This window comes from Lipotes vexillifer, unplaced genomic scaffold (genome assembly GCF_000442215.2).
Source record: "Lipotes vexillifer unplaced genomic scaffold, Lipotes_vexillifer_v1.1 scaffold890, whole genome shotgun sequence".
NCBI lineage: Eukaryota > Metazoa > Chordata > Mammalia > Artiodactyla > Lipotidae > Lipotes > Lipotes vexillifer.
Window position 1 is genome coordinate 1,374,701 of NW_006776053.1, and position 12,593 is coordinate 1,387,293.

At 39.4% G+C, this 12,593-nt stretch overlaps 1 protein-coding gene and 1 pseudogene across 1 annotated transcript in view; both read right to left on the reverse strand.

Annotated features, from left to right (window-relative positions):
* The window catches only part of NR6A1 (nuclear receptor subfamily 6 group A member 1), a 218,897-nt gene that overhangs the window by 191,174 nt on the left and 15,130 nt on the right, over nucleotides 1-12,593 (reverse strand). The gene's annotated exons all lie outside the window — the stretch shown is intronic.
* LOC103082469 (60S ribosomal protein L6 pseudogene) lies at nucleotides 7,114-8,246 on the reverse strand (annotated as a pseudogene).

Genomic DNA, 12,593 nt, shown 5'->3' on the forward strand with positions numbered 1-12,593 from the left:
TTACTTTGTTCTCTGTGAAAAAAACTGAATTTGTGGGGTTTGATTTTCAATTTGTCACCGAAAATTATTAAAAAAAAAAAAAAAAAAGACAGATGCATAGTGAAAAGGACATGGGTCTGAGTTAGAGTCGGATTCAAATCCCGTATCTGCCACTGTTTTTGTTTAATTAACTACCCTATAGCTACTTCCTGAAATGGGGATAAAATTAACCATCTTGTTCAACTGTTGTGAGATTTGGTGAATAACCTACTTTATGGCAAGAGATCAATAAATGGCTCTCAGTCTAGGAATTTTCTTTAATACAAAGGAAGATCCAGATGACAAGCTTTTCTCCAATAGGAAAGAATTTGGCAAAAACAAAAAGATCAGTGACTCCTTAATCTGTGATTGGCTACAGTAATAAATTTTGAAAATATTGATTTTTTTCTTTATTTACTATTTTTGGCTATAGTTATACATTTACCACAATAGGATCTTAAATAAACTTTGAGTATCCAATTTTTTTCCAAATGTGAACAAATAAAAGCTTATGGGTAATGCCACTTAACAAATTCAAATCTAAAACACTAGCTAATTGTAATATATAATGTGTTTTTTACAAAAGCAAGTTAAATATTACTCTAGGAACGTTTTAATTTCATTCAATTTGACTGCAGGAAGGCAGCGTGGTGCAATAGAGACTTGGATCCTGGTCAGGATTCTGCCAATCTACTTTGAAGCCCACAAGGCAAAATTAAGGTGAGGCCCTTAAAAGGCAAAATTCTATAATTTTAATCAAACATCTCATCTTTCCCCAAAACAGAAATCACATATTAACATTAGTTGAAATGTTTTAATTAAATATGATATATAACATTATTTTACCTAGTCAACTGCAATTCAAGTTTCATGTACTTTAAAATGTGAGATATGAACTGAAGCAGAGCTTCCAGAAGGAAGTCAGGGATCTAGAAGGATTTTGAAACTATTCTGCCCTATTAGGTTCCCTACTCTGTGATCCCAATTCCCTCTGCTTCCCACACCAAATCACCATCAGGGCTACTGACCGTGAATTCAGGTTTTAGAGAATTTTGTTTTCCATACTCCCTAAGAAAAAAGCTAAAAATCTTTACCCAGAATTTGTACTGATACACAAGAGTCATTCACTGGTACTTTCTGGACCAACAGCTCTGGTCATCTGTGTCAGTTTCCCATCTGCTTTGTGCCCCTGATCACGATTAGGTTCCCAGTGAAACTGTGTCCTTCTTTCAGACAGATCTGGTCTCAGCCCTAACTATTTCCAGCCTCAAGGCTGAGGCACATCCCAGGATCCCAGGAAAGGGTGCTCAGTAAATGTTGAGGAACTACTTCTTTCTCCAAAAAGCAATGGTACTAAACCACATGCTACCACAATGAAGTTCTTGCCAAAATATCAAGTTCTAAGAGAAAATAACAGTTTCAGTATTCTCTGCCTTCAAAGTCTAGACCAACAATGTCCAATTGAAATTCCTACAATGATGGAAATGTTCTCTGTCTTCATTATCCAAAATGATAGCCACTAGCCACATGTGGCTATTAAGCACTTAGAATGTGACTAGTGTGACTGAGCAACTGAATTTTTAACTTAATTTAATTTTGATTAATTAAAGTAGCCACATAGGCCAGTGGCTATTATAATGGAAAACATAAGACTAGAAAAAAAGTCTTCCCTCTTCTAAATGTATTATGCCACCTTTTGGATTCTGCTGCAGCTTTAAAGTAAATGAAATATGGAAATGCTTACACTAGTGTTATTTACTAACCAATTCATAAGTTTATCAGTTATCAGAAAGTAATTCCATCAGCCTAGCAAATATAGTCACTTACTTCCTCAAATGTTATTAAGTACCTGCCCACACTGTAGCAGCTCCTAGGACTGGAAGATACAGGTATCAGTAAGAATGACCCTACTGTCAGAGAATGAATAGTCCAGAGGGGTACAGAATAAAAATTAACTATAGAGTACAACAATATGAATGTACTTAATGCCACTGAACTGTACACTTAAAATGGTTAAAATGGTCAATTTTATGTTATATATATTTTACTACAATAAGATTAAAGCCAAATGAAATAAAGGTAGCGAAGGAACTTCCCTGGTGGTCCAGTGGTTAGGACTCCACGCTTCCACTGCAGGGGGCACAGGTTCAATACCTGGTTAGGGAACTAAGATCCCACATGCCGTGTGGTGCGGCCAAAAAAGAAAAAAAAAAATAGTGAAATAGATAATAACATTAAAAAAATTAATGGTAGGGAGTGAATGATGAACAGATTGGGACAGATGGACAAGGTGAAACTGGGAAGCACTGCAGAGTAGTAAGAGCATATATTTTGCTATCAGAATAGGTTTGAGTCCTGGCACCATCACTTACTACTGTGTTAACTTAGTGACTGACGTGACTTCACCTATCTGAGCCAATTTCCTCATCTGTAGACTGTTGTGAGGATTCAATGAAATGATACACTTAGGGCAGTGGAGAGCGCTTAATAGCCGCTGTCAATATTAGTGAGAACACAGCAGCAACCATGGGGCCAGGGGCATGTGCAAGGGATAAGCATTCACCAGACAAACAGGGCTATTTGAGAAACATATGCAGAGGAAGCCACATGTAAAAGGCATGAACAGAGAAAGTGAACAATGTTACCTGGTAATGTGATTTGACTGGAGCCCCCGCCAGGGCCATATCATAAAGGGTTTTAACTGCCATACACGGGGAGTTTTTGGCTTTTTATTCTATAGGCAACAGTCACTGAGGAAAGGAAATACATGGATACACCTAGGAAGTGTGTCAATACCAGCGCAACTCTGACTAACTTCAATATAGTGGTTCTAAAATTTCAACCAGGTAACTATAAGCATAAGGGTTAAAGGGATGGGAGGAAAGCACTCTGAGAGGGTAGACAAGATACACATGGCAAACCATCCACAGCTCCTGAAATTCTAAGAACTCTTCCCATTTTTCAGGGCCCCTCCCAACTCCATCTCCTATACTGCTTTTGGTACAAAGAATGGCTTAGGTAGCGGCTGAAAAGGAATGTAGCTTTTTTTTTTTTTTTTTTTTTTTTTTTGGTAACAAACATTAGCTAGCCAAACCATGGCCTGCCTTACAGTCCAGTCTGCAGCCTACAATTTAGCCCCAGACCCAAGCAAATACAGAAACACTTTTCTTTAGATTGGCTGAGCATTAAATTCACATCTGCCTCTTTCCTTTCTATCCAGTGAGTGGGGTGCCACTTACGCCATTAGCTTTTGTTTCTCACAGACAACCTGATAAACTATACTTCAGGAATAACAGAAAATGCTTTTGAAATACAGAGACAGCACCACAAGTCCGCACAGCAAAAGCTGGCTGGCAGAACAAGTCATATTTCCCTTTCTCCACCTACAAATGTCAAGGTCACATGTTAAAAACTGCAACAAAAACAAAGCCCTTTCCCTAATGTCATTTTTTTAACATGGAAGTCTTAGGGGCAGAAAAAAAGAGTGGGGGGAGGAGAAGCCAAGGATTCTCAATTATATAACCTATTGTGCCCACATATTTGCTCAGCTTAAATGCTGCTTACAAGAAGTGTCTACATTTCTATGGAAACATTAATAAGTTCCATCTGATCAACCTACATCACCTTTCATACAGTTTTGCAGCCTTCTAGCTTTGTAACGGCAGCCTTGAAACCATACTGAAGGCAGAAAAGCCAGCTCAAGATTATGACATTTCAATTTTAAGATATTTTAAAAAATAAAAGCAGTACAAAGCTTCAAGGCTGTGGCTAGAGAATCAGAAGGTGAAAACAGTTTAGGAAGGCAATTCGGTTTGATGAGTCAGAGGTCATTAGTGTTTCTATGGAAATATAGTACAGGCATTTCTCAGAAAACTGCATGTACTGATGAGCCTCTGACATTTTTCATTTACAATTCCTGGATCTCTGTAGTAACAAAAGAGATTGTTGATAATTCTCCATTCAGCTTGGAGGTTAAAGAAATTTCAAAATGCACATGTAAAATAAAATGTATAAAATAATCTCTCAGCTGCCATTTATTGAATCTTTACTATAGGCCTGGCATTGGCGTGATGCTTTACATGAATTCTTCCTTTCTCCATCTTATAGGTTTAAACAGATTATTGTATTCTGTTACATGGAAAGAGCCACAAAAGTCAAAACAAGAGAACTTCTATTCAGAGCAGTTGGGCTAATAAAACCCCACCTTTGCAAGGTACATGCTTTTCAACAGCTAGATGGGAACTTGACGTTATTTCAAAAACCAAACCCTGACATTCCCACAAAAGCAGGGCTTCAGAGTCCAAGAAAAAAACACCACACCTTAGATGAGTCCATTATAAACCTCCTCTTGAATAATCCAAGATAATCAGAAGCAGCTAGAGTAACTTCACTAACCAGATCAAACCGAAGTATAAAACTTTACATGAATGAAAAAAAAAAAAACTTTACATGAATGAATGAATGCAATATTGTAATTAAACAAGAACTAGGTTGTTTTGGAAAAATATATGTTACTCCCAGCAGGAGTAGGGAGAGTGAAGGAGATTTTTTTTTTGCTCATTGTCATTTCAAAGACTAACTGAAGAAGAGTCCTACAGACAAAGGAGTTTGTTTGACCGTGGTCACAGAGCTTTCGAGGTCATTTCAGAACCATCTGTTGAGGATGATTTTGTTTTACTCCATTCAACTTTTCTGATTGAAAATATATTGTTTTTATAAACAGAAACATGCACATTTAAAAAATCCTAAGAACAATGAAAAATATTTTTAAAAAGAATGTATATATATGTGTAACTGAATCACTTTGCTGTACAGCAGTAATTAACACAACATTGTAAATCAACTTTACTTCAACAAAAAAGAAAAAGCCTAAGAACAAAATGATTCGCCTTAACTCTCTAAAATTGACCAGTTCAACTGAAGGAAAAAAAAAACCTCGCAGACATTCTCTAAGTGACTTTTAAAGTACTTCTTATTAGAAACATAATTCTGGGCACTAATCTTTCTGACACACTAACTAGTTAACCATTAATGCTAAAGCTCAGTACCATCTCTCATGTCTCAGCTTCAGAAATCCATTGTGTGGCAACAAAAAGATACAACATCTTTAAACTTCCACCCCAGAATCTTTCAAATATGAAGCAAAGCTAGTTGCTAGTTAATCAATCCATGAAATAACCCCAAAAGAAATTTTTTTTAACTATTCGAACTGGAGTCAAGATAGAAGAGCAAAAACCAACATATGTTTATAGCACTACATAAATGCAAAAGACACTGAACAAACAGGATTAAGGGTGAAAAACTCCTGCTGCTTCTTATATGCTACACTTTCCTATGTTCTAAAATTAAACTCAATAAATATTTACCTAGCATTTTCAATATAGGGCACTATGCTAAGTTAAAAGGGATACAAAGATGAATAAAGCTGGCTACCCCTAGATTCTTAAAATCCCTCTCCCCACTGGTAACCACTAGTTTGTTCTCTGTATCTGTGAGTCTGCTTCTTTGTTATATTCACTAGTTTGTTCTATTTTTTTTAGATTCCACATATAAGTGATATCATACAACACTTTGTATTTGTCTTCCTCTGTCTGACTTATTTCAATTAGCATAATAACCTCCAAGCCCATCCATGTTGCTGCAAACAGCAAAATTTCATTCTTTCTAATGGTTGAGTAGTATATTACCACATCATCTTTATCCATTCATCTGTTGACAGACACTTAGGTAGCTTTCATATCTTGGCAATTGTAAATAATGCTGCCATGAACATTGGGGTGTATGTATATTTTCGAATTAGTGTTTCTGGTTTTTTTGGATATATAGCCAGGAGTCGAACTGCTGGGTCATATGGTAGTTCTATTTTTAGTTTTTTGAGAAACCTCCATACTGTTTTCCACAGTGGCTACACCAGTTTACACTCCCACCAATAGTGTACAAGGGTACACTTTCCTCCACATCCTCACCAACATTTGTTATTTGTGTTCTTTTTCATGACAGCCATCCTGACAAGTGTGAGATGATGCTTCATTGTAGTTTTGATTTGCATTTCCCTCATGATTAGCGATGTTGAGCATCTTCTCATGTGCCTGTTGGCTGGCTCCCGATTTTCAGCATGTTTAGCAAGGCATGGAAGGCCTTAAATCATAGAAATAGGGAATTCCCTGGCAGTCCAGTGGTTAAGACTCCGAGCTTTCACTGCCGAGGGCCCAGGTCTGATCCCTGGTCAGGGAACTGAGATCCCACGGGCCACGTGGCACCGCCAAAGAAAAAAAAAAAAATCATAGAAATAAGCAAGTCCAACATTTGAAAAGCTACTTTTTAGAACCTTCTTTTCCTTGACTCATCATGAAGTTTGGAAAGGGTAAAACATCAATTCCTATTTCCAAACTCTTAACTCTTTATACAGAGATAAAAACGTCTATACCAACTCTGATGTTAAAGCAATTTCCTAATGTTGAGACATCAATAAAGTGATACACTAGGGAGGCAAGACACCTGAACACTAGCCTTACTCTGGTACTAATAAGCCATTTGTGTGATGCTAAGGGATCTACTCCCTCTGTGCTCCATTTTCTCTTCAGTAAAAGGAGAAAGTCTGGCCAATTTTCTTAGTATTTTTTCAGCTCTAAAGTCTATGAATTTTTCAAAAGTTGGCAGTTGTGTATACTAGGGGATACAGAGGATATAACGTTAACACTTGAGGAACCCTTAAGAGGTTGCCAAGATTCTTAGTTGTTTTTTTTTTTTAAACTAGAAGAAACCTTATAAATCATCCCTAATCTCTTCCATCCCACTCTAGCCCCCATTTTACAGAAGGGAGAAACTGTGTAAAGGGAGTAACATCTGTAATATCTCTCTGATTTAAACAATAATCATGGTCCTAAAGGCTTTGGCATTTTCCCAGTCTAAAAATGGCAACAATAATAGTACGTACATGTCACAGGGCTCCGGAGAGGATTAAATGAAATGAAAAAAAATTTAAAGCACTCAAGAGAGCACCTGGTGCATAGTACATGTTTAGTAAAAGTTAGCCTTTTTTTTTTTTTTTTTTTAAGATGGACCAGTTATTCAATTAGGTTCTTTGTACGAAGTTCAGAACACTATTTTGTGAGGATAAATTCCATTCGTAAGGGCAAACACAGAGCGGAGGTAGCCCTGGAGCTGAGGAGCAGCTTTGATTCTTCATAGAATTTGTGAGTCCACAGCTTTCTGATCAACCTTGCGCTGCTCTGTAATCTCATACTTCTCTCTCTGTGGGTCGAAGATCTCACCTTCCTGGTGCTTGGGCTTACACAGCTTCTTCTTCTTGAAGTAAGCATCAGTGAGATGTTCTAGGATTTTTCACACCACTGATATCAATTTTGATAGAGGTGGCAATGACAAATTTCTGGTGTGTTCTGCGGAGAACTCGATTGAGGGACAGAGGCCCAGTCACAAGTAGCAAGCCACTGCTCAGATGCTTCAGAAAGATGACCCTCTTGCCTCCGTGGCGCCCAGTGAGGCAGATCAGAATGGTCCCAGGAGTGATGCCAGCAGGCAGTTTTCTCACATGTTTACTGAAGGGTCTTTTGCCATGACTTAACAGCTTTCCAGGCACATTTTCAGTAGGATAATACCTAGGCATTTTGCGAAGTTAACCACTCGGGTACCACCATTCTTGTCACCACCAACTGGTTTTGTGACAGTAGCAAGGACCATCAACTTCTTTTTCTTTTCAACCTTGGATTTAGCTGCTGAATACTTCATCTTGTACAAGGCCTTTCTGGAATACATAACCAATCAGGAATACTGGCCAATTCCTCTGACCAAGACAGAGTTTCAGCTGCAGTGGGGCTTCCCCTTCTTAACCTTTTTAACCCTGCCACCAGCATTAGCCTTTTTTTTTTTCTTTTAATTTTTATCGGAGTATGGTTGCTTTACAATGTTGTGTTAGCCTCCACTGTACAACAAAATGAAACAGCCATACACACACAGATATCCCCTCACTTTCGGACTTCCCTCCCATTTAGGTTACCACAGTACATTAGGTAGAGTTCCCTGAGTTATACAGTATGTTCCCATCAGTTGTCTAATTTATACATAGTATCAATAATGTATATGTGCCAATCCCAGTCTCCCAGTTCCTCTCACCCACCCCTTTCCCCCTTGGTATCCATACATTTGTTCTCTACACATCAGCCTTCTTGGCTTCACATTTTTTTCTCTTTAGTATCTGGCTCCTCAGCTTTTTCACTGTCATCTTGTAAGATGGGAAAATGGAGTTAGCCATTATTATCACAGTTGGGAAAGTCATTCTGATCTTCACCCTCCAAGCCACAAATATAAGTATACTTGTGAAACAGACTTCTTGATTAAAAAACATAAACCACTTTGCAGCAGCTCTAGGGAAACTGTTCCACTCTGTGCACACACAGAGAATAGGACCTTTTATTAAGTCATCACTCAGTGCTATTATTGGGATGTTGCCTTCTTGATGAAGCTACAGCATTCATGTGAAAACTGACCTCTGGGTCAACCATTCAGATCTCAGATCACCAGACCAATGAAATAAATGACTGGGGCATGTTTAAGAGCTACAGATACTAGTCTACCCTGCCCAACTAAAATCATACTCTACTTGTATAATACATGCATCCTTTTAATTTTTTATACCTGTTATAAGGTCTGTCAGCTTAGGGGTAAAGTTCATCTTCTAACAGTATCATGCATTAGCATTAGCACAAACATAATGCAGCATTCTTACTTCCGAATATGTTATCTCAAAACTAAGTGAAATACCAAAACTGTCAGGCTTCCAGAGTGGGGAACCATTACTTGGTATACAGCACTTCTGATCTGACTTTAGCAATCCAGTTTCTGCATATGCTTCACATTCCTGAATAAGTCAAAGTGACCATATTTTTAGAATATTAGCTAATGATGTCAAGATGAGAAGAGTGTACTCATAAGGTCAACAAGGCAGACTGAAATACAAGCTGACCTGGAAAATGAAGTTGTGTAGACATACTGGTTGCTTACAGTCACTACCATGTTACAGTCTTCGTGTTTCCAGTTCACGATATTCTTTTTTTTTTTTTTGCTGTGCGCAGGCCTTTCACCGCTGCGGCCCCTCCCACTGCGGAGCACAGTCTCCGGACGCACAGGCTCAGCGGCCATGGCTCACGGGCCCAGCCGCTCTGCGGCATGTGGGATCTTCCCGGACCGAGGCACAAACCCATGTCCCCTGCATTGGCAGGCGGACTCTCAATCACTGAGCCACCAGGAAAGCCCACGATATTCATTTTTTAACTTGTTCCACATAGTATTAAGTAGCCTAATGTTATTTTGCTTTAGTTCCTAAAAGCCATTAAGTATTACAATTCCTTCCCATTCCACACAGAGATCTACTTCTGTGTCACATGCCCAGGGCCAGCACTGCCTCCCTGTTTGCAAGGACATGTCCTAAATCTTACCACAACAGCATCCTTCTCCAACACCACTAATTGGTTTTGGACTTCATTCTTTTCCTTGGAAACACAAAAAGGTATCTTTAAAAAAAATGGTCAGGGACTTCCCTGGTGGTGCAGGGGTTAAGAATCCACCTGCCAATGCAGGGGACACGGGTTCGAGCCCTGGTCCAGGAAGATCCCACATGCCGTGAAGCAACTAAGCCCCTGCACCACAACTACTGAGCCGAGCCTGCACTCTAGTGCCCATGAGCTACAACTACTGAGTCTGCGCACCTAGAGCCCGCGCTCCGCAACAAGAGAAGCCACCGCAATGAGAAGCACGGGCACCACAAGAAAGAGTAGACCCCGCTCGATGCAACTAGAGAAAGTCCACATGCAGCAATGAAGACCCAATGCAACCAAAAATAAATAGGTAAATAAAAATAAAATAAATTTTGAAATGGCCAGTTAAAAAAAAAGTTAAGAATTTAAACAAGCAATTTTCAAGGGGCACAACTGTCCCCATGCCTAAAAATGGGGGTGGCATTAACTCTGAAGTTTGGTTTTAATTTTTGCATCTGCCATTAAAGCAATGTCTTCTAAATACTAGACTCCTTAAGGTACCAATGGCCCTTAGGATCCTCCTCTATCAGAATATGGTGCTGAGATTCCAAGAGTGTGAGGCCTAGAGTCAAACAGCCTATATTTGAATCCCATCTCTCCCATTTACCAGGCCAAGTCACATAACTGCTCCCAGTTTTCTCATCTGCAAAATGACAGTAATAATGTAACTCTCCTTATAAGACTGCTGCACATAATTAGTACACAGTAAGCACACAATAAATTTCAATTTAAGAAAAAAGACAAACGCTTAACTACAAGATTTTCAGAAAAAGATAATGATCACAAACTAAGTACTAATTATACTAATTTTGCACATGAATGGAGCTGCTAAATCACAATCCAGCTAAGAAACTGGTTTGGGACAAAATTTTTTCCTTTCAACAGAAAGAACACAAATACTGCATGCTCTAATCAAGAGAGGCATTAAGTTTTTATGATTTAGAATTTAAAGTGGTAAAATTCTAGATAGAGCATATGAGCTAGATAATAGAGTTTCAAACCCTTGTTCTAAAGTCTCCATTACTTCATACCAGGCATGCTGACAAATCTTACCCTGGGTTCAAAGTGTCAAAAACAGTGAATCATATATTTTAGCTTATGCCAAGTATTAGAAAAATTTTATTAAAGTATCAATTATACCAAGTATGGCCTGCCATACACTATACCAGTCTGGCCTCTGGGGTTAGAAACCTATTAGGAATAGGTTTCACAAGATGATTTATCAAGAATCCACAGTAAATGTTCAAAGATATAACCTAGCACAGACAAAGTACAACATAGTAGACAGGAAAATCAATTCATGGGGACTTCCCTGGTAGCGCAGTGGTTAAGAATCTGCCTGCCAATGCAGGGGACACGGGTTCAAGCCCTGGTCCGGGAAGATCCCACATGCCGCGGAGCAGCTAAGCCCATGCACCACAACTACTGAGCCTGCGCTCTACAGCCCGTAAGCCACAACTACTGAGCCCTCCTGCCACGACTACTGAGGCCTGAGCGCCTAGAGCCCGTGCTCTGCAACAGGAGAAGCCACCGCAATGAGAAGCACATGCACCGCAAGGAAGAGTAGCCCCCACTCACCACAACTAGAGAAAGCCCACGCGCAGCAACGAAGACCCAGTGCGGCCAAAAATAAATTAAATAAATAAATTTATTTTTTAAAAAAAGATTTCTGCCAAGTTAAGATCGATAGTTAGCACAGCAGCATTTTCAAGAATGTTCAATTTGTCTCTATCCCAGCTCTCTGCTGCTCCTGCAGCTGGAAAGAGCCAGGGCAGACAGGGGACCTCTGCTGGTGGAAAGATACAGTCTGTTCTGGGCTGCAGGTAATGGGGGAAGAGATGGGGTACAGGAAATGGGAGAGAAGAAAAGGGCAAAAAATGACAGGGTAGCAATTTAGAAGAAGGAAACTGAAAACAAATTCTGTAAGTTCTACAAATTAGATTCAGCAAATTGATTTTTGTTGAACTGAATACTGGGTAAAGTGGATATTTGGCAAACTAGTTTCAATGACTTGGATTTCGGTGAACTGGCTTGCTTACCCAAGAAGTCGGTATATTAACGTTACTTACAGATAAGGAAATTGAGAAATGTTAAATAACCTTCGTACAGTAACACAGCTACACTCCAGGTTCTTCACACACTACATCAATTCATTCTCCAGTAACCTGTGTGGTGATTCTACATCCTTTCAGCACCACTACCCTCCAAAAAAATCAAAAAAGTAGGAGAGACAGGCTTTAAACCCAGGTCCAACTAGAGCTCATGCCCTAACACACCTAATCACTACATCATAATAATAGTTCTCTGAAATAATTTTAAATTGCCACCCATACCACTGCAGTTTGTCTACCATACTACAATAACTATTCTACCCTCCTCTGCAAAAATTACTATCTGCTGTTCAGAGGTTGAGTGGCACTGCTGCTGCCAGACTAAACTAGAATATTTTCAAGGCAAAAGTCAAGACTGTAGAGACATTATTACTTTATTTAGGCTGGACAACCTTATTACTCATGATTTTAGATCAAATTTTGCACAACTGAAATTGCTTGAGAACCCGTACTACCGTCTTTAGGGGTCCCACACTGACAATCCCTGATGTGTGTGTACATATACACACATACACACACACACAAACACACACACACACAGGTATATAATTTTATGATCAATTATTTTGGTCAAAGTGTAGGCTAGCCTCATTAAGTAAATGTAAAAACTAAAATAATCCTAAAGTCTACACAATCTTGCTCAAACTGTTTGCCTTACTACTGGGGTCTTCAGTGATTTATCACATTTATGATGCTAGGAGAAATGTCTTATCTCACCTACTGACACATAAAACTTGACTTTTCGGGGCTTCCCTGGTGGCGCAGCGGTGGAGAGTCTGCCTGCCGATGCAGGGGACATGGGTTCGTGCCCCGGTCCGGGAGGATCCCACATGCCGCGGAGTGGCTGGGCCCGTGAGCCATGGCCGCTGAGCCTGCGCTCCGCAACGGGAGAGGCCACAACAGTGAGAGG